At 39.4% G+C, this 23,160-nt stretch overlaps 1 protein-coding gene and 1 long non-coding RNA gene across 7 annotated transcripts in view; one reads left to right on the forward strand and one right to left on the reverse strand.

Annotated features, from left to right (window-relative positions):
• Nucleotides 1-23,160, forward strand: part of nmo (serine/threonine-protein kinase nemo) — a 210,611-nt gene that overhangs the window by 161,314 nt on the left and 26,137 nt on the right. The gene's annotated exons all lie outside the window — the stretch shown is intronic.
• The window catches only part of LOC143264266 (uncharacterized), a 128,632-nt gene that overhangs the window by 46,982 nt on the left and 58,490 nt on the right, over nucleotides 1-23,160 (reverse strand). The window lies entirely within an intron of this gene.

Below are 23,160 nucleotides of genomic sequence, written 5' to 3' on the forward strand. Positions count from 1 at the left end.
GAGATCGTTTGAGTTGTGGAAACTTTAGGGATTTATGATTTTCGTATTTTAATCAAACAACAACCATGACATTCTTAACCCCAGATTTACGGACAGTCAATGACTTATATTCAAACTGAAGTAAAACTACAAAAGTAAATGTATAATGGATAACTGAACTAGTTTACACAATTCTTTCTATCAACGAATTTCTGAATTTTCAATGTGTTTAATTGGTGACACGCTAAATTATCAGTGTGTTAGTTCAGTGTCACGAATTCACGAGGCGTGACTGTTGAACTTGTGCGTTATATTAATGATGCGTTGAATGCACAACGCAATGAATTTGTGGCGCGTTGAATTCATGGCGCATTGGATTTACGACGCGTTGAAATCACGATATATTGAATTTGTGTTGCGTTGAATTCGTGGCGTGTTGAATTCGCGGTGCGCTGAATTTGCGGTGCGTCGAATTCACGTCGCGTTGAATTTACGGTGCGTCAAATTTGCAGTGCGTTGAATTTGCGGTGCGTCGAATTTGCGGTGCGTTGAAATTGCAGCACATTGGATTTGGAACGCGTCGATTTTACGACGCATTAAATTTGCAACACGTTGAATTCACGACGCATTGGATTTGCGGTGCGTTGAATTTGCGGTGCGTTGAATTTGCGGTGCGTCGAATTTGCGGTGCGTTGAAATTGCAGGACATTGGATTTGGAACGCGTCGAATTTACGACGCACTAAATTTGCAACGCGTTGAATTCACGACGCATTGGATTTGCGGTGCATTGAATTTGCGGTGCATTGAATTTGCGGTGCGTTGAATTTGCGGTGCGTTGAATTTGCAGTGCGCTGAATTCGCGGCGCGTTGAATTTGCAGGACATTGGATTTGAAACGCGTCGAATTTGCGGCGTGTTAAATTTGCAACGCGTTGAAATATCGATGCGTTGGATTTGCAGCGCGCTGGAACTGCAGTGCGTTAGATTTGCAACGCGTTGAAATATCGATGCGTTGGATTTGCAGCGCGCTGGAACTGCAGTGCGTTAGATTTGCAACGCGTTGAAATATCGATGCGTTGGATTTGCAGCGCGCTGGAACTGCAGTGCGTTAGATTTGCAACGCATTGAATTAGTACCGTATTAAATTTTTAATGTGTTAGATTCGCAACGCACCGAAATGACATTGCGTTAAATCCACAGTGCGCCAAATTCTCTACGCTTTAAATTTCCTACTTGAATTCACGGAACTTTAAATGTATAATGGATAACTAAACTAGTTTACACAATTCTTTCTATCAACGAATTTATACTTTGTCAAAAGCTTTTTACTAATTTTCATAGAAAGAAATCTAAAATCCGTAATTTCAGTGTTAAAAAAACCTAATTTTTCAACAAATTACACCGAACAATGTTTATCATAATCCCGATGACACCTCGGTGATAAACGTTCCTGTTCTCGGTGGTTTCTGCTCGATTACTTTGATAACCGTTATCAGCTGCGAGTTACTCGTTTCATTCCGGGATTAATGTCGTAGACGCTCGAAGGCCGCGATACATCGTCCCCGTTTATTTCGGCCTCTTTGTTAACGTTAAATCCTTTCTCATTTAAAAGTCTAAACTGCTGATGCCTCCGTAGTCCTTGCTTTTCAACGCGTTTCTTACGGGGTCATCGAGCAAAACGATCCATCTCACTTTCCGTCCGCCGGTTCTTTTTTCGGTCTAAATTATAATTGTGAACCGCTCCAGCCTCGTCCTCCTCCTTTTTTACGCCTCTTTTGGTCCTGGCTCGAGGTTATATACGTTTTATATGCATAAAAGGCTACGGTACAAAGAACAAGGAGACGGCTATTAAAAATGAAGGAGGGATTTTTTTGGCGAATACTCTTGGGCCGAAACTTTCATGGATATTACTTCTCGTGCAAATTCTTCAAATTAATCGAGTATATATTTTCTACGTTACACCAATATTAAATTTGGCAGAACGGAATTAACGTTGTGAAATGATCGGAATTTATAGTTCATGCACTTATTTTGAAGCGACGTGTATATTCGCGAGACCGATTAGAGGCCGCAGGTGGACGCGCGAAGGTCTCGCAAAAACCGCGAAACGAAACGGAAATGTGCGAGTATCTGGTGTAAAAGGCGAGACACGATGATGATGCCCTTCGCTGAGAGTGTGAAATCACCGGTGAAAGTATGATGTTCCTGTCAGGGAATCGGACATCCTCGTACAGCTTATAAGCAGGTGGCTAATTGCTTCTCAAATTAGCGGCAATTTCTTGATCACCGTGTAATACTTTATGAAACTTAGTTATTATACGCTAAGATTAATAATATATACATTGATTTTAACTACTCTGTGGGCATTCCTACAATTTCTTCCATTCTGATTCTTAGATACTTGTAATTTTGGGACCCTAGATTATTGGATTAGATACCATTATATTTTTGTAAGATTTCTATAGATTTGAATCATTGTGTTAGTACATTATTATATGTTTATAAATCTGTAGATTTCTACGTTCATTCTATGAATACTCCACGCGTCGAATACACAGCGCGCCGAATCCTCAACGCGTCGAGTACACAACGCGCCAAATTCTTAACGCATTGAGTACACAACGCGCCGAATTCTTAACGCATTGAGTACACAACGCGTCGAGTACATAACGCGCCGAATTCCCAACGCGCCAAGTATACAGCGCATCGAATGCTCCACGCGTCGAATACTCTTCGCAACAATACTCCACGCGTCGAATATTCCACGCGTCGAATACTCCACGCGTCGAATACTCCACGCGTCGAGTACTCCACGCGTCGAATACTTAACGCGTCGAATACTCCACGCGTCGAATACTCCACGCGTCGAATACTCCACGCGTCGAATACTCCACGCGTCGAATACTCAACGCGTCGAATACTCAACGCGTCGAATACTCCACGCGTCGAATACTCCACGCGTCGAATACTCCACGCGTCGAATATTGAACGCGTCGAATACTCCACGCGTCGAATGCTCCACGCGTCGAATACTCCACGCGTCAAATACTCCACGCGTCGAATATTGAACGCGTCGAATACTCCACGCGTCGAATCCTCTACGCGTCGAGTACACAGCGCACCGAATTCTCAATGCGTTGAATTTGTCCGCCTCGTCACACAACGCGCCTCTAACACAACGCGTCAAGAACACAACACACCCTGATCTATCGCTCCTTCTCTTACCACTAACTTTGAAAATTTTGAAAGACCTACATAATTACAATAGGATGCTTAAATTTCCACCTAAATAACGTACCCCAAGAATAATTGTAATTAATCAAGAATATGAACAATTCTCCCCTGGATATAACAAATACCTTCGAACAAGAACAAGGTAATCACGAAACAATTAAATGGCGATCCATGAATACATTTTCACGGAGAAGCTTCAGTTGGAGATAGTTCTCTGTAGAGGCAGCGGAGTCCTTTGAAATGAAATTCCATGGGGGATATGAAGGTTCCTATGGTACGCGAGTAACGACACCACTCGCGTTGGTCCTTCAGTGACAACCCTTTTATCCGGCTGAGAATCAAAGTCGTATTTCAGTCAGATCAAAACCGAGGAAATTTCTTGTCCACCCTTCGGTGTATTTTTGCATCTCTTTTACCTTCTCTAACGACTCGCCCCATCCCCTCATCCACACTCTAGTTTCAACTTCGTTGCTTTCCGTGCAGTTTGCGAATAAGAGGATGAAAATGTTTTTGTGCAGGTGGTACTTGCGAAATAAAAATTGTAGAAATCTAGTTAAGTTGTGAAATGAAACTTGCAAAGACAAATTAATGACTTCTTCGATGATTGACATTATTTGAGAAACGGGGTGTGGCGATGTTACTCGTTTGGTAAGGGTTGAAATTAATCAACACGATGATCGTATGAAATCCTCGGTATTTAATGACGACAGTTTTTAGAAAAGTTGCAGGATTAAAGCAAAATGTCTGAGCGCGATGTTTCGATCGAGTAAAGGAGCAGAGCGTCTCCCTCTTGAAGCGAGATCGTCGCGTAATTATTTTGAAAAAGCCTCGTGTCTGCCAGAGCTTCCTCAACTTTGTCCCCGTGCTTGAAGAATGTCGAGTTAATTAAACCAGCCGCTCTTTTTCCAAAGCGCTCGCTCGAAAGCATTACTCGAAAATCTTACTTTTAAAGCGGTCGTTGATTCTTTCGCTACCCCCGTTGCTTCTGGCTCGGCGACGCTCTTCTTCGACAACCCCTGCGTTGTTCGCCAACCCTCTTACAAATCCGCGAATATTCTTCCTCCCTTTCTGTCCATTTTCACCCAACCCTGGCGAATGCAAATAACGGAGTGCACGCGTCGCCAGAGAGCGAAATTCTCGATGCGAAGTAATAATTATCGACCCCGCCGACAAGGAAGGGGTGGCTGCCGCAAATGTTTCCGTCGCTCGATAAAATTCACGGAATTCGCGAATTGCTTCGGCTTTCGACTCGGTGGTTTGTGTGATCGTGATAATTCAATTTGTTGGGGTTATTAAGGGTTCATGGGATATTTCTTTTTTTATGGAAGTGTAGGAGAATGGGTGATGTTGTTTTGGGGGGATTAAGGGGTTATTTGTTTTATTTTAATGGGGTTATTATTATTAGTACTGTTCCTGTTACTAGTAGTATTACTACTACTACCTTCTAGGGGCATTATTAGCACCACTATTACCATTACTACCACTAGTACTACTGCTACTTCTACTACTAGTACTGTTACTATCACTACTACTACTACCACTTTTACAAGCACTACCACTACTTCTACTACTAGTACTGTTACCATCACTGCTACTACTGCCACTATTACTACTATCACTCTTACTAGCACTACCACTACTTCTACTACTAGTACTGTTACCATCACTACTACTACTGCCACTATTACCACTACCACTCTTACAAGCACTACCACTACTTCTACTACTAGCACTGTTTGCATCACTACTACTACTACCGCCACTACTACTACTACCACGCTTACCATCACTACCACTATTACTACTACTACTGTATTTCTTCCTTAACGTACTAATTTCTATACGACACTCAGCACCATATGTGTGAAAAGGACTTCAACAGCCAAACTCAAAACTTCAAGTATCGCAACCCTCCAAATTCCAAATATTACCACCCTCCAAATTTCGAATGTATCGTTCAAATTTCAAGCACAAAACTCTCCAAATTTTGAATACACCAACCCTTCAAATTTCAACCCCACAATCCTTCAAATTTCCAAAATAACCCTCCAAACAACGCACTCCTTCAAATTTCAAATACCAGTCGTTCAAATTTCAAATATCAACCGTTCATGTTCGAAGTAACGTAACCGGTTCTCAAAGACGTCCATAATCATCCTAGAAACTCGCGTCCAAAGAACAAACGTACAACAAAGATCTCGGAAGAAGAAGGAGAATAAAGTGCAAGAGACAAAAGAGTGCGAGAAGAGGAGCAGACGCGAACAGCGACGAACATTCTATCAAACAAGGATCAGCTTAATTAAAACATCATGCAGAAGGATAGTAAGTAAGGAAGCAAGGTAGAGGAGGAGGAGGAGGAGAAGAAGAAGCGAGGTTAAGCAAGAGGAGGAAACGAAGAGGAGAGGAGAGGAGAAGCCCTGGTGGCGGCGGGCGACGGGCGGCGAGCAACCGACCGGATGACGGGGTCTGGGGTCACGGATGGGCGGTGGCAGGACTGGTTTCGGACCAGTCAACAGAACAACGCCAGAACCCTGCTCTATCTGTCCGGGATTTACGTGTAATCTTCTACCGGGTGGGTTACGTTTCAACCTCCGAAACGCTGCTCGTATATTTCGACGCTGATATATGGCACTTGGATCGTATAATAAAATGATCGAATGATATAATAAAATGAAGGAATGTTAAAGTAAAATTATGGTGATGGAATACCGAGTTGAGAAAATATAATAGAGTAGAATTAAATAATTAAAGATAAAATGATAAGAGCGTAGAATTAAATAATTAATGATAAAATGATAAGAGAGTAAAATTAAATAATTAAAAATAAAATGATAAGAGAATAGAATTAAATAATTCAGAAAACTGATGAAGCAATTAAATGGTAAAATAAGTGGTAAACTACCGAAACAGCAATCTTGCACGATAATAAAAACATAATATCATTTAAAGGAAGTAAATATTAAATTATAGCAAGACAGTAAAATAGTAGAACAAGGAATCACGTTGAATTCATGGTATACTAAATTCGCGGCGCGTTGAATGTGAATGCGTTGAATTCCCGACGCGTTGAATTCGCTGTGGTTTGAAGTTGTGATACGCAGATTTCGTAGCACAATGAATTTTCAGTGTGTTCAATTGGTAACACGTTAAATTATCAATGCTTTAAGTCAGTGTCACGAATTCACGACACGTGGAATTCCTGACGTGTTGGACTTGCGGTGCGTTATGTTAATAATGCGTTGAATTCACGATGCATTGGATTTGTGGTGCGTTGAATTCATAGCGCATTGAATTTACGACGCGTTGAAATTACGACATATTGAATTTGTGGTGTGTTGAATTCGCGATGCGTTGAATTCACGGCGCGTTGAATTTGCAGCACATTGGATTTGAAACGCGTCGAATTTGCGGCGCGTTAAATTTGCAACGCATTGAATTCACGACGCATTGGATTTGCGGTACATTGAATTTGCGGTGCGTTGAATTTGCGGTACATTGAATTTGCGGTGCGTTGAATTTGCGGTGCGTTGAATTTGCTGTGCATCGAATTCGCGGCGCGTTGAATTTGCAACACATTAGATTTGAAACGCGTCGAATTTGCGGCACGTTAAATTTGTAACACATTAAATTTGCAGTGCGTTGAATTCGCGGCGCGTTGGATTTGCGATGCATTGAATTTGCGGTGCATTGAATTTGCGATGCGTTGAATTTGCTGTGCGTGGAATTCGCAGCGCGTTGAATTTGCAACACATTAGATTTGAAACGCGTCAAATTTGCGGTGCGTTAAATTTCCAACACATTAAATTTGCGGTGCGTTGAATTCGCGACGCGTTGAATTTTCGTTTCGTTAAATTCACGGCACGTTGAATTTGGAACACGTCAAATTTGCGGCGCGTTAAATTTGCAACACATTAAATTTGCGGTGCGTTGAATTCGCGGCGCGTTAGATTTGCAATGCGTTGAAATATCGATGCGTTGGATTTGCAGCGCGCTGTAACTGCAGTGCGTTAGATTTGCAACGCATTGAAATGGCATTGCGTTAAATCCACAGTGCGTCAAATTTTCTACGCTTTAAATTCCCTACTTGAATTCACGGAACGTTAAATTCACAATACGCTGCACACCTCTACACTCCATAATATTCAACGCATATCCCAATATCCCTACCATAATCAGACCGAAGAAACGAGTCAAAACACCCAGATAAAATCAGTGAAAAGCCTAATACACCTTTTGATGTAGGTAGAAGCGACGTTGTTCGCATCCTAGAACCTGTATCCTGCGGATGCTGTCGCGACACCGCGTAACAACACCGAAGTCGACCGTTGACAAATTACCCTCGAAAACTCACACGACGAAAGATGAACAAAACTATAGACACGAGGATGATGTATGAACGCGGCGGCTCCCATACTTTCCGTGATACGCGATAAACAACGAGGCAGAGACACCGGTTGCCTTCGCCTCCCTTCCCGTCCGTCTTTGACGAATTAATTTCGACGACAGCCCCGACGAAAACGACGCCCACGGCGCTCCTTCGAGCGTGTTAACGATCACGTTTCTCGACAGGTTGCAGCCGACGCTGCCTCTAAACGCTGGAATTTTGCTCGCCGGCTCTCTATTGAAACTGCGAGTTTACGTACTTAACGCCGTGAATGGGCTTGATGAGGTTCGAAAGCAAAATGGGCGTTGCATTTATCTGGCGTTTCCAAACGACGCAACTTTTTTACGCGTAAAATTGTTACGGATAAGCGAAAATTACGGTTGGGTTGGATCGTTACTGATCGGGTCGTTATCGTGTCATTGCTCTGATGGACTTTTTGGTATACAAAAATGAGGCGTGGGAAATTCTACGCATTGAGAACTCAACGGGTGGGAAATTCTACGCATTGAGAACTCCACGGGTGGGAAATTCTACGCATTCAGAACTCAACGCGTCAAAAACTCAACGCGTGGGATATTCTACGCATCGAGAACCCAACGCGCCAAGAACACAACACGTGGTAAATTCTACGCATTGAGGACTCAGCGCGAAAAGAACACAACGCGTGGTAAATTCAACACGTAGAGTATTCAACGCGCCAAAAATTTGACGCGCCGGAAATTCAACGCGTGGTAAATTCTACGCATTGAGAACTGAGCGCGCTACGAACACAACGCGTGGTAAATGCAACGCGTCGAGAATTCAACGCTCTGAGAACTCAACGCGCCAAGAATTTGACGCGCCGGAAATTCAACGCGTAGAGAACACTACGCGTGGTAAATTCTACGCATTGAGATCTCAGCGCGCTAAGAACACAACGCGTGGTAAATTCAACGCGTAGAGTATTCAACGCGCCAAAAATTTGACGCGCCGGAAATTCAACGCGTAGAGAACACAGCGCGTGGTAAATTCTACGCATTGAGAACTGAGCGCGCTACGAACACAACGCGTGGTAAATTCAACGCGTCGAGAATTTAACGCTCTGAGAACTCAACGCGCCAAGAATTTGATGCGCCGGAAGTTCAACGCATAGAGAACACAACGCGTGGCGAATTCAACGCTCTGAGAACTCAACGCGACGGGAATTCAACGCACTGGGAACTCAACGTATGGTAAATTCAACGCTCTGAAAACAAAACACGACGGGAATTCAACACATTGAGTAAAATTGTTACGGATAAGCGAAAATTACGATTGGGTTGGATCGTTACTGATCGGGTCGTTATCGTGTCATTGCACTGATGGACTTTTTCGTCTACAAAAAGGAGAGTTTCTACAGAGCTGTCTCTACAGAAATGATATCTAAATTTATGTCAAATAGGGAGGAGATTAATGACGCTGAAAATTGTATTCAATAAGTAGTGACAAGTATACTGAAAATTTTTAAATCTTTCAACAAAAAAATTGAAAAGTTTTTTTGTTTAAAAATAAAATCTCTTAATTGGAGAGTTAAAGCCTTTCTTAATTATAGACCCAGTCTCAACTGACAGATGTATTCTTACTCGTTAAGACAAAAATTCCACAGATTCTACTTACAGATATTACTTAGTACAATTGTTCTACAACAATAAATGTTCTACAACAACAATGATAGTAAAATTCGAAACTAAAATTAAACGATTCACCGAAGAAACCATTTTCCTTTTCTGACCTTCAACTCCAACCGAGCAATGCTGCGTCTAATAGTTTTTTAAGGACGCGTTCAAGCTCCTCCATTTCGGTGGTTCGCTTTAATTAAGGCAAGTTTGAACTTTTTCAAACGAGATCACGATATTTACCGTGGGCTTTCTTCGCCGTGAAAAGAAGCTTAACGCTTCGCGCGTTAACCTTTGAGGCCCTTAGTTTCGCCGACTAAAGCGGAAAAGAACCGCGTCGCGAACAAAACTGCGGCCTTTCAGGACCTGCCTGCCGTGAACCAGCGAAATAATGCGAGGGATTTATTTCCTGTTCGTTGACCGCTCGCGGGATCATTTTAATTAGAGGCGCGGACCGATTGTCGCGAAGAAAAACTTTATTAGCTTTTGTTTCTTGCGGACGAAAGTTTTGATATCGTGTTGAAATTTTGTGGATAAATTTGAGGAACGTTTAAGTAGAAGTGGGGGTAGAACTATGGAGGTTTAGGGGACAATTTTAACTTTTAGGGGACAGTTTGGACAGGACAGTATTTTTACTGATGATATACATATTATTTTTGTTGTGATAGAAACATTTTAGGCGACAAATTTCATCATTAGTATTATTTTATTTATTAGTATAAGAGGAAAATTATATTGCAAATTAGTACCTTTGTTACTCCTTTATTGTATCTTATACAATTAAGGCAATTTTAAAGTAGACTTAGGTAAAAATGCTTATAGCTACGCATACAAGAGACTCATGGGTCCTAAATGACCCCACGTTATCAGTGACAAGATTGAAGGTAGAATGTATTATCAAATTAGAGTGTTTGTAATGAAGTGGTAAGACGATGTCTGATCAGTGATACTTATACTACTTGCAAGTAGTACGAGTTTGCGAAAACGCCGACAAGTCTTGACTATTGCAAACTGAGTTCATGAAATATACCGTCACTTTCTTAATTTATAATTTTCATTACATATTTTGGAATGCATCAAATTTATCCCAGAAAAATTCTTTTAATGTAAATATACTTTTAAAGCAATAATTATTACAAAATTCGTTAACTTCAAAATAAAAGTACACACACTTATTTCACTTAACAGACCCAAACCTTTTATGCAAATAAAAATAAATACACAATGCTTTCATAGTACTGAAATATTCCATAAATGTGTCTTCAAAAAACATTAATTTTTTAATTAGAATTCGACGAAATTAAAGATGAATTTAAAGTTTGATAAACTTTAGACTAAAATATAAAATCAGAAAAATTAAATTAAAATTATGTGAATCGCATATTATCTTCCTAATAAGTAAAATTGAATTTTAATAAGTAAAATTTTATTTTATTTATTAATTTAAGTTAACAAATTTTCGTTCGCTATTAAAAGTTCTATTTTATTTCCCTTGCGAGTTTTGTTTCTCAAAAATGTACTCGAATTTTCGAAATTCTTTCGTCGACGTACCGCTTTGAGCAGATGTCGAAAAATTTGAAAAATCAAGAGCGTACGAATCGAAACATTCTTTAACCGGAAGCTTCGGTGTTTCAAAAACGTTTTCGAAACTCGCCGCAACGTTACGTTTTCCCACGGAAATCCCGTTTCACGTCGAAATCCCGGATGCACGCGTTGGCCAGCGAGCTCGATGGAAATAGATACAATTACAAAGGATTAATTAAAAGCACCGGCAGCCTTTTCGATGGCGCCGTTCGTTAGTTTCTCTATGCGATCGTTTCGTGCGTCGATTCGTCGGGCAACGTTTTCGATTTCCAACGTTTGAACTCGCGCGTTTTTATCCGTAAAAAATACTGCTTCCAACGTTTCCTTTATTTTTTCGATCGCACGAATTGAAATCCGGTAATCGTTTATTCCCTTTCGATTATTTAATCGACTCTTTTTAATCTCATCAAAAACTGAACAGTCGTTCAACTTCATAATTATTTTATTAAAAAATGTCGGTGAACATTCAACGACTGTTTCGACGAAGCGCCATTACGTAATTGGACCAAGAAATTAAATTTTTTCCTCTAATAATAAATCTGACGGTCGACGAGATTGTTGAACGCCATTCTTCGAAGCTGCGGTGTCCGACCGAGTAACAGAACCACAAATATTAACGCACGACAAGAAACTCAAACGTGGAGTAGCATTTTGGATTTTCAACATTTGATCTCCTGCATCTTTATCCCTAAAAAATACTGCTTCCAACGTTTCCTTTATTTTTTCGATCGCACGAATTGAAATCCGGTAATCGTTTATTCCCTTTCGATTATTTAATCGACTCTTTTTAATCTCATCAAAAACTGAACAGTCGTTCAACTTCATAATTATTTTATTAAAAAATGTCGGTGAACATTCAACGACTGTTTCGACGAAGCGCCATTACGTAATTGGATCAAGAAATTAAATTTTTTACTCTAATAATAAATCTGACAGTCGACGAGATTGTTGAACGTCATTCTTCGAAGCTGCAGTGTCCGATCGAGTAACAGAACCACAAATGTTAACGCATGACGAGAAACTCGAACGCCGAGGTTGGATTTCATTAACGAGCGGTTAATTAAGCGACCGAATTAAACTAGCATCGGTGATTATGAGCGCGAAACCTCATCCGTTCGGACACGTGGCCAGACGATTTAAAATCGAATTATTCCCGTTATACCTGTCCGGAATCGACTTTTATAGATTGACCCGGTTTCCTTGTTACGAGTGTGTCTGCCCTTCGCTTCACCTTGCTTCGACCTACCTAATACCGTTATTTATATTCCGGAAAATTTTCATATTACAAAAATAAAACGGAGTGACGTTCCGCAAATTATTAAACCCGTCGATTTCGTATCGAAAATGTTTTATTATCTTGATAGGTAGAAAAAGATTCTATTTACGTTGTCGACCTACATCGTTGTCCCAATAACGATCAGCTGATGTTCAAACGTAAATCGTGTTTCGTGGAAATTTCGATTAAATATGACCGATTTTTAGGCCGATCAGCGTGAATGCAATTAATTCTCAGGAAAAAAGAAGCTGAAGAGCGTCGACGGTGAAGCCTTTTAACAACGACGTCCGACTAACGAGCTTGCAAGCTCTGCACTAGCTGGACGTATCTCCATGACAGAATTTCCTACTCTTAACCGATTCCGCTAGTTTTCTTTTTAAGTATATCATTATTTTTATTGGATGTATTTTAAATTAATAGTCATGTCGGGATATCAGTGATACTCAAAATCCTAATGGGATAATTCAGATAAAATGTATGGTGGTTTAACGCGACGTGAATTCGGTACATTGCGAATTTAATGCGCCGCGAAATCAATGTGTGGATTCAACGCGCTGTGAACTGAACGAACGGAAAATTTAACACCGTGGACTTGATGCGTTGAGAATTCAGGGTGTCGGGATTTCAAGGGATAGTACATTCAATGCATTGAGAACTCAACGCGTCGGGAAATCAACGTATTGAGAACTTAACGCGTAGCAAAATTTAACGCGCTGAGAACTCAACATGTGGGGAAATCTATGCACGGAGAAGTCAAAGCGTTGGGAATTCAACGCGTGGGAAATTCAACGCATTGAGAACTCAACGCGTGGGAAATTCAACGCATTGAAAACTCAACGCGTGGGAAATTCTACGCATTGAGAACTCAACGCGCCAAGAATTCAACGCGTGGGAAATTCTACGCATTGAGAACTCAACGCGCCAAGAACTCAACGCGTGGTGAATTCAACGCATCGAGAATTCAACGTGCCAAGAACTCAACGCGAGGGAAATTCCACGCATGGAGAACTCAACGCGTGGGAAATCCTACGCATCGAGAACTCAACGCGCCAAGAATTCAACGCGTGGGAAATTCTACGCATTGAGAACTCAACGCGCCAAGAACTCAACGCGTGGGAAATCCTACGCATCGAGAATTCAACGCGCCAAGAATTCAAAGCGTGGGAAATCCTACGCATCGAGAACTCAACGCGTGGGAAATCCTACGCATCGAGAACTCAACGCGTAGGAAATTCTACGTATTGAGAACTCAACGCACCCAGAACTCAACGCGTAGTAAATTCAACGCATCGGGAATTCAGTGCATTGAGAACTCAACGCGTCGGGAAATCATCGCACTGAGAACTCAACGCACCGGAAATTTGACACGCCGGAAATTCGACGCATCGAGAACACATCGCGTGATAAATTCAGTCCTCTGAGAACTCAGCGCATCGCAAATTCAACGAACCACTAAATCGAAGCACTTGCAATTCAACGCTTAACTCCAACGCATCAAGAATTCAACGCACCGCGACTCCACTGTTCCTTCAACCCAACGCACCTCAAATTCGCCGCACCATCACGCAAATCCATTTAAGCCGCACAAAAGCCATAAAACAAGCGTAAAGATAAGAACGAAGGAAGTCGAATAACGAAAGGCAGAGGAACGATCGATGCAAGAAATGACCTTGAAGTTAATAGCCGAAGCGGTTGGTCCTTGAGTTTCGTAGGATGTTCATAGCTGGAACCGGTGCCTGTCGACCTCATCTGCCGTCCCTGGCGAGAAGAAATGAGGAATCGTGCACGCATATAGTCAGAGTTCGGGTGCGATGAACCCGATAACGCTGCCTCGACCGATGTAAAATCGTCCTGCCGTAACGTATTTCAGCTTTTTCCCGCGAACAACGGTCGCCGTTATATCTCGACCGCTGATAGCAAATGATGTCGTTTCGACGTGTTCCCATGGAATTGCCAATGTCTTCGGGGGAGACCCGGTGGTTTCCGTTCAATCACTGGACCGCATACCGTTCCAACGATATCGATATAATTTCGATGATGAACACGATCGCCGAGGATTTGTTTGCTGCGACGTGAGAATGCCTCTTTGATCAGTGTTATTTGTGCTTGTGCTGCGGTAGCTTCGATGTGGTTTTTTTTTGGATGGGACGTTGGAGGTTTTAATATTTGTAGAGGTAGATTTGGGGAGTTTGGGATTTGGGAGTTTGAGGAGTTTGAGGAGTTTGGGATTTGGGAGTTTGAGGAATTTGGAAGTTGGGGATTTGGGAAATTAGGGATGTGTAGGGGTTAGGTGGATTTTGGAGGTGGGGATTTGGTGATTTGGAGGACGAGGTTTGGGAGTTGGGAAGTTGGGAAATTAGGGATTTGTGGATTTGGAGATTTGGGGATTCGGGAAATGGGATTGTAAGAATTGGGAAATTAGGAATTTGGAAATTTGGGAATCGGAAATTTAGGTATCGGGAATTTAGGTATTGGGAAATTAGAAATTGGACACGTGGTAATTTGGGGCTTTCGGTATTTGGGAAGTTAGAGATTTGGAAAATTAGGAATTCGGAAATTTAGGTACCGAGAACTTAGGTACCGAGAACTTAGGTATCGGGAATTTGGGCATTGGGAAATTAGGAATTGGACACGTGGTAATTTGGGGCTTTGGGTATTTGGGAAGTTAGAGATTTGGAAAATTAGGAATTTGGAAATTTAGGAATCGGGAATTTAGGCATTGGGAAATTAGAAATTGGACATGTGGTAATTTGGGGCTTTGGGTATATGGGAAGTTAGAGATTTGGAAAATCAGGAATTCGGAAATTTAGGTACCGAGAACTTAGTATCGGGAATTTAGGCATTGGGAAATTAGGAATTGAATATGTGGTAATTTGGGGCTTTGGGTATATGGGAAGTTAGAGATTTGGAAAATCAGGAATTCGGAAATTTAGATACCGAGAACTTAGGTATCGGGAATTTAGGCATTGGGAAATTAGGAATTGGACATGTAATAATTTGGGCCTTTGGATATTTGAAAAGTTACAGATTTCGGAAATTAATGAGTAGAACATTTGGGGATCTGTACATAGATATTTAGAAAATTAAGAAGTAGGAAATGTGGTAATTTGGGGGTGTAGGTATTTGGAAAGTTAGAGATTCGGAAAATTAAGAATGTGATGGTTGGGAATTTATAAAGTGACATTACAAACTTAGAAATTTGACGGTTTGAAAACTTGATAAATCTTTAAATTTGTACATCTAAAAACTCAGAAATTTAGACAACCTTCTATTTGTCCCCACAGTAATCCAGAAACTAAAAAATTTATCAAATTGAAAATCTGAAAACAAGCTAAATTAGACATTTGAAGTTTACTTCTAAAATATTGAAACTCTTGCCTGAAATTCTTGACAATTCATATTAAAATTAAAAATTTGATAAGTTAACTCCGAAACATTCGAATGCACTCAATTACGTTTGTAAATTCCGTGTTCGTTTATCGAACAGCCTGAAATATTGACAAGATACAGTGCACTAAGTGCGAGAAGCCTGAAATGTTGTCGATACATATTGATCGTCCGAGGTCTCCATTAGCTGCAATTTTCATGAAATCGATGGTCGACCATCTGTTAACTGTTTGTTGTTTCAATGCAGTGTACAGAGAGAGAAATTCCGTGGCATAGGTTCGGTCGGTTATCGGCCGGGTCGAAAATAAACTCGTCGTGACATCGAGTTCTCTTCTCTTTGTTTACCACGTAATTCTGGCTATGCAGCGAGATTGCGCGCGAGTTTCAAAATTAACCGCAAGGTCAGCCAGAGAATCGGTCATCCGAGAAGCGATCTTGCGAGGCATGGTCGAGGTCAACCTTCACTTTTACGATTTTCCGAAGAGTACAACGATTCGACGTTTTTCTATCGTGAACAACTCATATTTTCTTATTTTCTCAATTTTTTTTCGGTTTCTGGGTTATGGATTTGTAGATTTATCAATTTCTATATTTTTTAATTTTTTAATCTTGTAAGTTTTGGTAATTGTTAAATTTTTAATTTCATAGTTTTTTATTTTTAAATTTAATAAGTTTTTAGGTTCTAAATTTTTGCGATTTCTACTTTTCTTCAATTCTCAATTTCAACCTTTTTTAATTTCTTAATTCTTAAATTTCTTGAATTTTTAAATTCTTAAATTCTTAATATCTCAGATCTTTAATTTCTCAATCTCTTAATTTTCTAACTTCCGACATTCTCAATATTTTCATTCCACAATTTTTACACTCCTAAATTATCTAATTCCTCAATTTTTTAATTTGCCAATTTATAAGTCTTTAAACTCTCAACTCTTAAATTATTCAAGTCTGCACACCTTCAATCCACACACCCGATCAATATCAAATACTATCAATAATTTATCAACTCCAAAAACATCCAAACAACTCCCAAAACGCACCTTAATCGTCAAAGATCATCAAAACAATAATCACAATAAAACAGAAGATAAACACTCCAAGATAAACCACAAGAAGACCTTCGGCAGCAAAAAGTTTCCTGAACTTTGCATTCAGCGCATAAATCTTTGCTAAGGAACATTTTAATTATGCAGTTGTTTCGCTGCTCGGTTATTTCCGTGCGATTAAATCTGGATTAATGAAGACGCGTCCCATTAATGCGTTTAAAAGCCGCGATGAAAGTCGGGAAAACGAGGAACAAATAGGTCGACGACCTTCTCGTAAGCTACTATTTTCACTCGGGTAGAAATATCGCGCTATAAATACTCGATCCACGGGGAGGGTCGACAGATTTTTCGGCACACATTTCTCAAAACTGCGTGGGGACAGGAAATTTATTTTAGAATCTTCGTAACGGTCGATTACTTCTTCGCTGAGATTATTACCTTAATTAAGGCTCGTCGTTTATTTGATTGCAGTTCGATTCGTGGTCGATAGTTTTTATAAGTTTGAAGTTAATCGCGCGTGAAACGATCGTCCCTCGATTTACGCTCCGCGTGGTTTTATGTGAAAATCGAGTCTCAGGAAATTTTATGTTGAATTGAAAAATTTTGATGAACAAATTGTTATGAACGGATAAAAAAGACAATAGTTTGTTCAAGAATATTTATGAAAATAAGAAAAACGATGGTTTTATGATTTTAAGGGTGTGTAACATTAATTGTTATAGAAGAAAAAATACTGGAAATGAAAGCATATGTAAGTTTTCATGTATGTTCGATATTTAATCTTTTGCACTTATGTGACATTGTACTCATTCATTTTGATGCAACAATTTGAAATAAATATTTTTTAACTAAATCTACAGTGTTATAATAAAAAGAAGATACACTTATGTACCTCAGATTTAACCCCATAATAACTTCATGAAATGTTAATTTCAATACAGTAATTAATTTAGATAATATTATACAGTTAACTTGAAATACATATTTGTTAAATCTATAGTTCTAAACTATACCACAGTATAATCATAATGAAACAGACAATAATAGAAATTGATAATAGAGAAATTATAAGTTCAGAAGAATTCATATACATCAAACCTACCGACATCAAAATGGTCGCTTAGTAAAATTCTTATTTTAAGTTGCAATGTTAAGATTTTCTTGAGAGTGTTGATTTTTATCAAGGATAAAGAAGTAACTTATTAATTTATGTTTGTATATTTATTTATTTTTGAACGTCATTTTAAATTTTGAGAACGTGCATTAGTATTTAAAAAAAGTCAGACATATTAGTGTTTTAAAGTTGTCTTCAAATGCAAAAAATTTGAAAAATAAAAAAAAAATAATGAAGAAGCGATGTTCTAATAAATAAAAATAATTGAACAAGATCACCCAGGGAGAGCACAATTGCAAATTTTCTCGTGGCCCATTGGAAAACTGGTTTGCCGGTGGTTCTCCCGCGTAAAACACGATCTAATCCAGGCTGGAGCACGTGCTCGCATCCGATCGTCGTTCGCGCGATTAATCACTCTATTACATTAATCCGTCGACGCAATTTATCTCGCAGGACGTGGCGGCCACGCGTAATGGCTGAATCCTGCGACCACCGGTGTATCCTTCGAGCACCTCGATCGAACCTAACACGTTTCCCGTCCACCGTTAATTAAAACCTAACTGATTCGACGCGACGCGAGCTTTTCAAACAACTAACTGATCGCGTTCAATACGCGGATTATCGTACAAGACGTTTCTTACTGCATTTATTTTCTACTCATCAATTTTTCACTTTGGTGCTTGCTTATTTTTAATGTTTTGATTTATTACTTTGTTCTTTTATTGTTATTATTATTGTTTTATTATTTTATTGTCAACGTTGTTTTATTACTTTATTGTTATCAATGTTGTTTTATTATTTTATTATCAACATGGCCATATTATTTCGTCAACGTTGTTTTATTACTTTATTGTGATTAACATTGTTTTATTATTTTATTATCAACATTGTTATATTATTTCGTCAACGTTGTTTTATTACTTTATTGTGATTAACATTGTTTCATTATTTTATTATCAACATTGTTATATTATTTTGTCAACGTTGTTTTATTACTTTATTGTGATTAACATTGTTTTATTATTTTATTATCAACATTGTTATATTATTTTGTCAACGTTGTTTTATTACTTTATTGTGATTAACATTGTTTGATTATTTTATTATCAACATTGCCATATTATTTTGTCAACGTTGTTTTATTACTTTATTGTGATTAACATTGTTTTATTATTTTATTATCAACATTGCCATATTATTTTGTCAACGTTGTTTTATTACTTTATTATTTTATTATTCAATGTTTCATTATTCTTTTCACATCATTGTTTTATTATTCTTTTCATATCAACGTTGTTTTATTATTTTACTGTTATCAACATTATCATATTATTTAGTCAACCTTGTTTTATTACTTCATTCTTATTAACAATCTTTTATAATAATAAAATATATTCTTATCAACCTTGTTTTATTACCCATATTATTATCAACGTTTCACAATCTCACAATTAATGAAAAATTACAATTTTATATCTCGACTGGAAGACAAAAACGCAAAAATGAAAAATCACGTTTACTCGTAATTTCCAGATAAAAAATCAGAGATATGCAAGAGATGTCAAGTTCAGGTCCAAGGTTTGTTTCTGCAACGCGAATTACGTATTTTATCTTGATTCCTGACTATTTGATAACGATCGGTATTGTTTGCAGATGTTCCGCGAATATTTGCTTAATGATTTAATCATGATATAAGTAGATACAAGTAGAGTGACTTGCAGCTCCAGAAGTGGAGGTTTGAAGATCCTCGTGTAACGTGGGAAATGTTGAACAATTGGGAGGGTACGTTAATAATTGGCAAGGTACATTCAATTTCAAGTAATGAAATGAACTACATTTCATTTCAGAAGGTTTCACCCCTAGGATTTGTTTGTCAGAAATTTTCATTATAATATTAAAATATATAAAAAAAATTAAAATGTCTATTTTGTATTCATCGACTATGTAAATTATAATTGGACCTAAACTGCATGTTATTAAACAGTCAAAGTATTAAACATTATTCGTCGTATTTGAACCATGAGTCACAAATCCAACTTGAACGTACAAGGACTTAAGTCCCCAATATTTGCACAAATATCGAGTTCTATCTCCTCGCGAAATAACCCAAAATTCATTATAAAAAAAAATCCCAGTGAACAGGCATGAACTACCCTCGGTAATTATTTTAATCCCGAAGTCGCTCGCGTCGCGACGGCGTCGCTACCAATCGCTCGGACATCTCCGACAATGATACGTCGTAAAAACGCGAGTCTTTTCATTTTCACGACCGACTACCGCCTTGTTGATAAACGAGGAGCTTCCTGATGGAAGGAGCCGCGAGAGAGAGAAGGAGAAAAGAAAGAAGAAAGAAAGGGGGCGAACGGTGAAGGTGAAACGATGGAAAGTTGAAAACGGATAGTCTAGATGAGAGACAGAGACGAGGAGGATGAAAAGGGTGGCGGTAAGAGGGAGAAGTTGGCGAAGGGTGGTGAAGAAGGAAGAGAAAGGAGGGAGAGACGAGGGGGTTGCAATAAGAGCAGAAACATCGGTGGCAGATGAGTGTGCCGTGCCGTGAGTCATGCCGCATTCAGACCTCGACTTTTCTCTCCCCGCAATAAAACTCGGTAATATTACCGGGGTAATCTGCCCCGTGGGTGCGTCCGGTTGTGAATTCACCCGCCGGTAATTAAAGTCTCTCGTACTTTTCTCTCGTACTTGCTCTCTTTATTTTGATCGAGCCTACCGCTACACGCTGATAACTCCAGACGGTCTTCCGATGTCCTTCGTCTTCAATTATGGATTTTCGATTTGAGAGAGGATTTGCGAATTTGCGGTTCTCGGATTTGGGAGGTTTGGATTTTGAATAGAGGAATTTGGAAATTTTGGGGAGTGGAGAGTTGGAATTTGGGTGGGTTTGATTTTGAAGAGAGAAATTTGGAAATTTTGGAGAGTGGAGAGCGGGAATTTGGGTGGGTTTGATTTTGAGGAGTGGGATTTGGAAATTTTTGATCTTGAGAAGTGGGAACTTGGGTGGGTTGGATTTTGAAAAGAGGGATTCGGAAATTTTGGAGAGTGGAGAGTGGGAACTTGGGTGGGTTGAATTTTGAAGAAAGGGATTCGGAAATTTTGGGGAGTGGAGAGTGGAAATTTGGGTGGGTTGGATTTTGAAGAGAGGGATTTGGCAATTTTGGGAAGTGGAAGAATGGAAATTTGGGTGGGTTGGATTTTGAAGAGAGGGATTCGGAAATTTTGGGGAGTGGAGAGTGGAAATTTGGGTGGGTTGGATTTTGAAGAGAGGGATTTGGCAATTTTGGGAAGTGGAAGAATGGAAATTTGGGTGGGTTGGATTTTGAAGAGAGGGATTTGGAAATTTTGGGAAATGGAGAATGGGAATTTGGGTGGGTTGGATTTTGAAGAGAGGGATTCGGAAATTTTGGATCTTGGGAAGTGGGAACTTGGGTGGGTTGGATTTTTAAAAGAGGGATTCGGAAATTTTGGAGAGTGGAGAGTGGGAACTTGGGTGAGTTGGATTTTGAAGTGAGGGATTTGGCAATTTTGGGGAATGGAGAGTGGGAACTTGGGTGGGTTGGATTTTAAAGCGAGGGATTTGGAAATTTTGGGAAGTGGAGGAGTAGAAATTTGGGTGGGTTGGATTTTGAAGAGAGGGATTTGGCAATTTTGGGAAGTGGAAGAGTGGAAATTTGGGTGGGTTGGATTTTGAAGAGTGGGATTTAGAAATTTTGAGAAGTAGAGAGTGGAAATTTGGGTGGGTTGAATTTTGAGGAGTGGGATTTAGAAATTTTGAATCTTGGGGAGTGGGAACTTGAGTGAGTTGGATTCTAAATATTTGATATATGCAAATTTGGGATTTCGCCCATATGGAACTTGGGAATTTAGGGAGTTTAGTAGTAGGATTTGGAAATATTGAATTTAGAATAGTGGGAACTTGCAAATTTTATATTTTGAGTATCTGAACTGCAACTACTTGGACTTTGACTATTCAGAATTTGCTACATTGTTATTCAAAATTCAAACTCTTTCCAAACTTCAACCAGAAAACCTCGATTTGGGTCTTTGACTACCCACTTCAAATTCGTAATTCCTACAATATTTTGCTCCTATTTGCAAGTTGAAGTACTCTAATATCTGCACTGTCAAACTTCGGGCACTAGAAAATTTGAAATTTAAAGCTTCTATCTCGTACAGTTAAACTCTGTAATATTATCTTGGCAATCTCGTAGGTTCATCCAGTTGTGAATTCAGCCGGTAATTAAAGCCTCTGATACTTTTTCTCACCCCTCCGTTTCTCTCCCTATCTCCACCGCTTGTATCTCGCAACCCTCTCTTTGATAGCTCTAAACGCGAGACGGTTTTTGTTCAGTACTTTCTCTATTTCACTCGGTGAATTCACGGAATTAATTTATTTATATTATAGTATATACAAGTTGATACAAATTTTTGTTATAATTTGTAAGAACGAGAAATGCGTGGAGAATAATCGGAGCGCGCATAGAAGGGATTACACGAGCGTTTAACCAAAGCACCGCGACGCTCGGCGTCCGTTAACCAAAGGCTTTACCACCCCTTTCGTGAAATCGAATTGCGCTTTGACGCGAGGGGTGGCCCAGTAATCTGGTCCGCATTCAACTCGCGCCCTAAACCAACCCCTTTACTTCTCTTACCTCCCTTATCGTTGCTTCGGACATATACTGGGTGTTCGCGATGGTATCACACACTGAACATCGATACAGAAAAAAGTTGCGCACTTTACTACACACGCTATGACCTACATCAACTTTTTGTTGTCGCGTTATTTTTCGAGAAACCGGTCGTTCCATTTTTAGACGCTATTTTTGGATGTACAAAAATTCAAGACGAATTTATTGTGTGACGTACGTGATCGTGTTGTTTATAAATTATCGTGACAGTGTTCTGTGATTTTTTTTTTTGAAATACTATAGTCGTAACAACCGTTGTATACAACCACCGTTGTAAACGGTGGTCCTCCCAAAGAATGGACATTGTAAACGATAGTCATTAAGAATAACAGTCAAGGACAGTAGCGATCAGAAATAGTAGACATCAACAACAACGGTCTTCCCAAACAGTGACCATTAGAAACGATAGTCGTTAAAAATAATAGTCGTCAAAGATAGTAGACATCAAAAACAGTGGTCCTCCCAAACAGTGGCCATTACAAATGATAGTTCGTCAAAATAATAGTCATCAAGAACAGTACTCGTAAGAAATAGTAGACATCAAAAACCGTGGTCCTTTCAAACTGTGACCATTACAAACGATAGTCGTTAAAAATAATAGTCGTCAAAAATAGTAAACATCAAAGAGACATGGTCCTCCCAAACAGTAGTTCTCCCAAGCAGTAATCTCACAAACAGTAGTTCTCCCAAACAGTAGTCCTCCCAAACAGTGGTTCTCCCAAACACTGATCCTCTAAATAGTGGTCCTCACTAACAATAGTTTTGCCAAACATGGATCACCCCAAACAGTGGTGCTCCCAAACAATTATCCTTCCAAACACTGGT

Source organism: Megachile rotundata, chromosome 4 (assembly GCF_050947335.1).
Source record: "Megachile rotundata isolate GNS110a chromosome 4, iyMegRotu1, whole genome shotgun sequence".
NCBI lineage: Eukaryota > Metazoa > Arthropoda > Insecta > Hymenoptera > Megachilidae > Megachile > Megachile rotundata.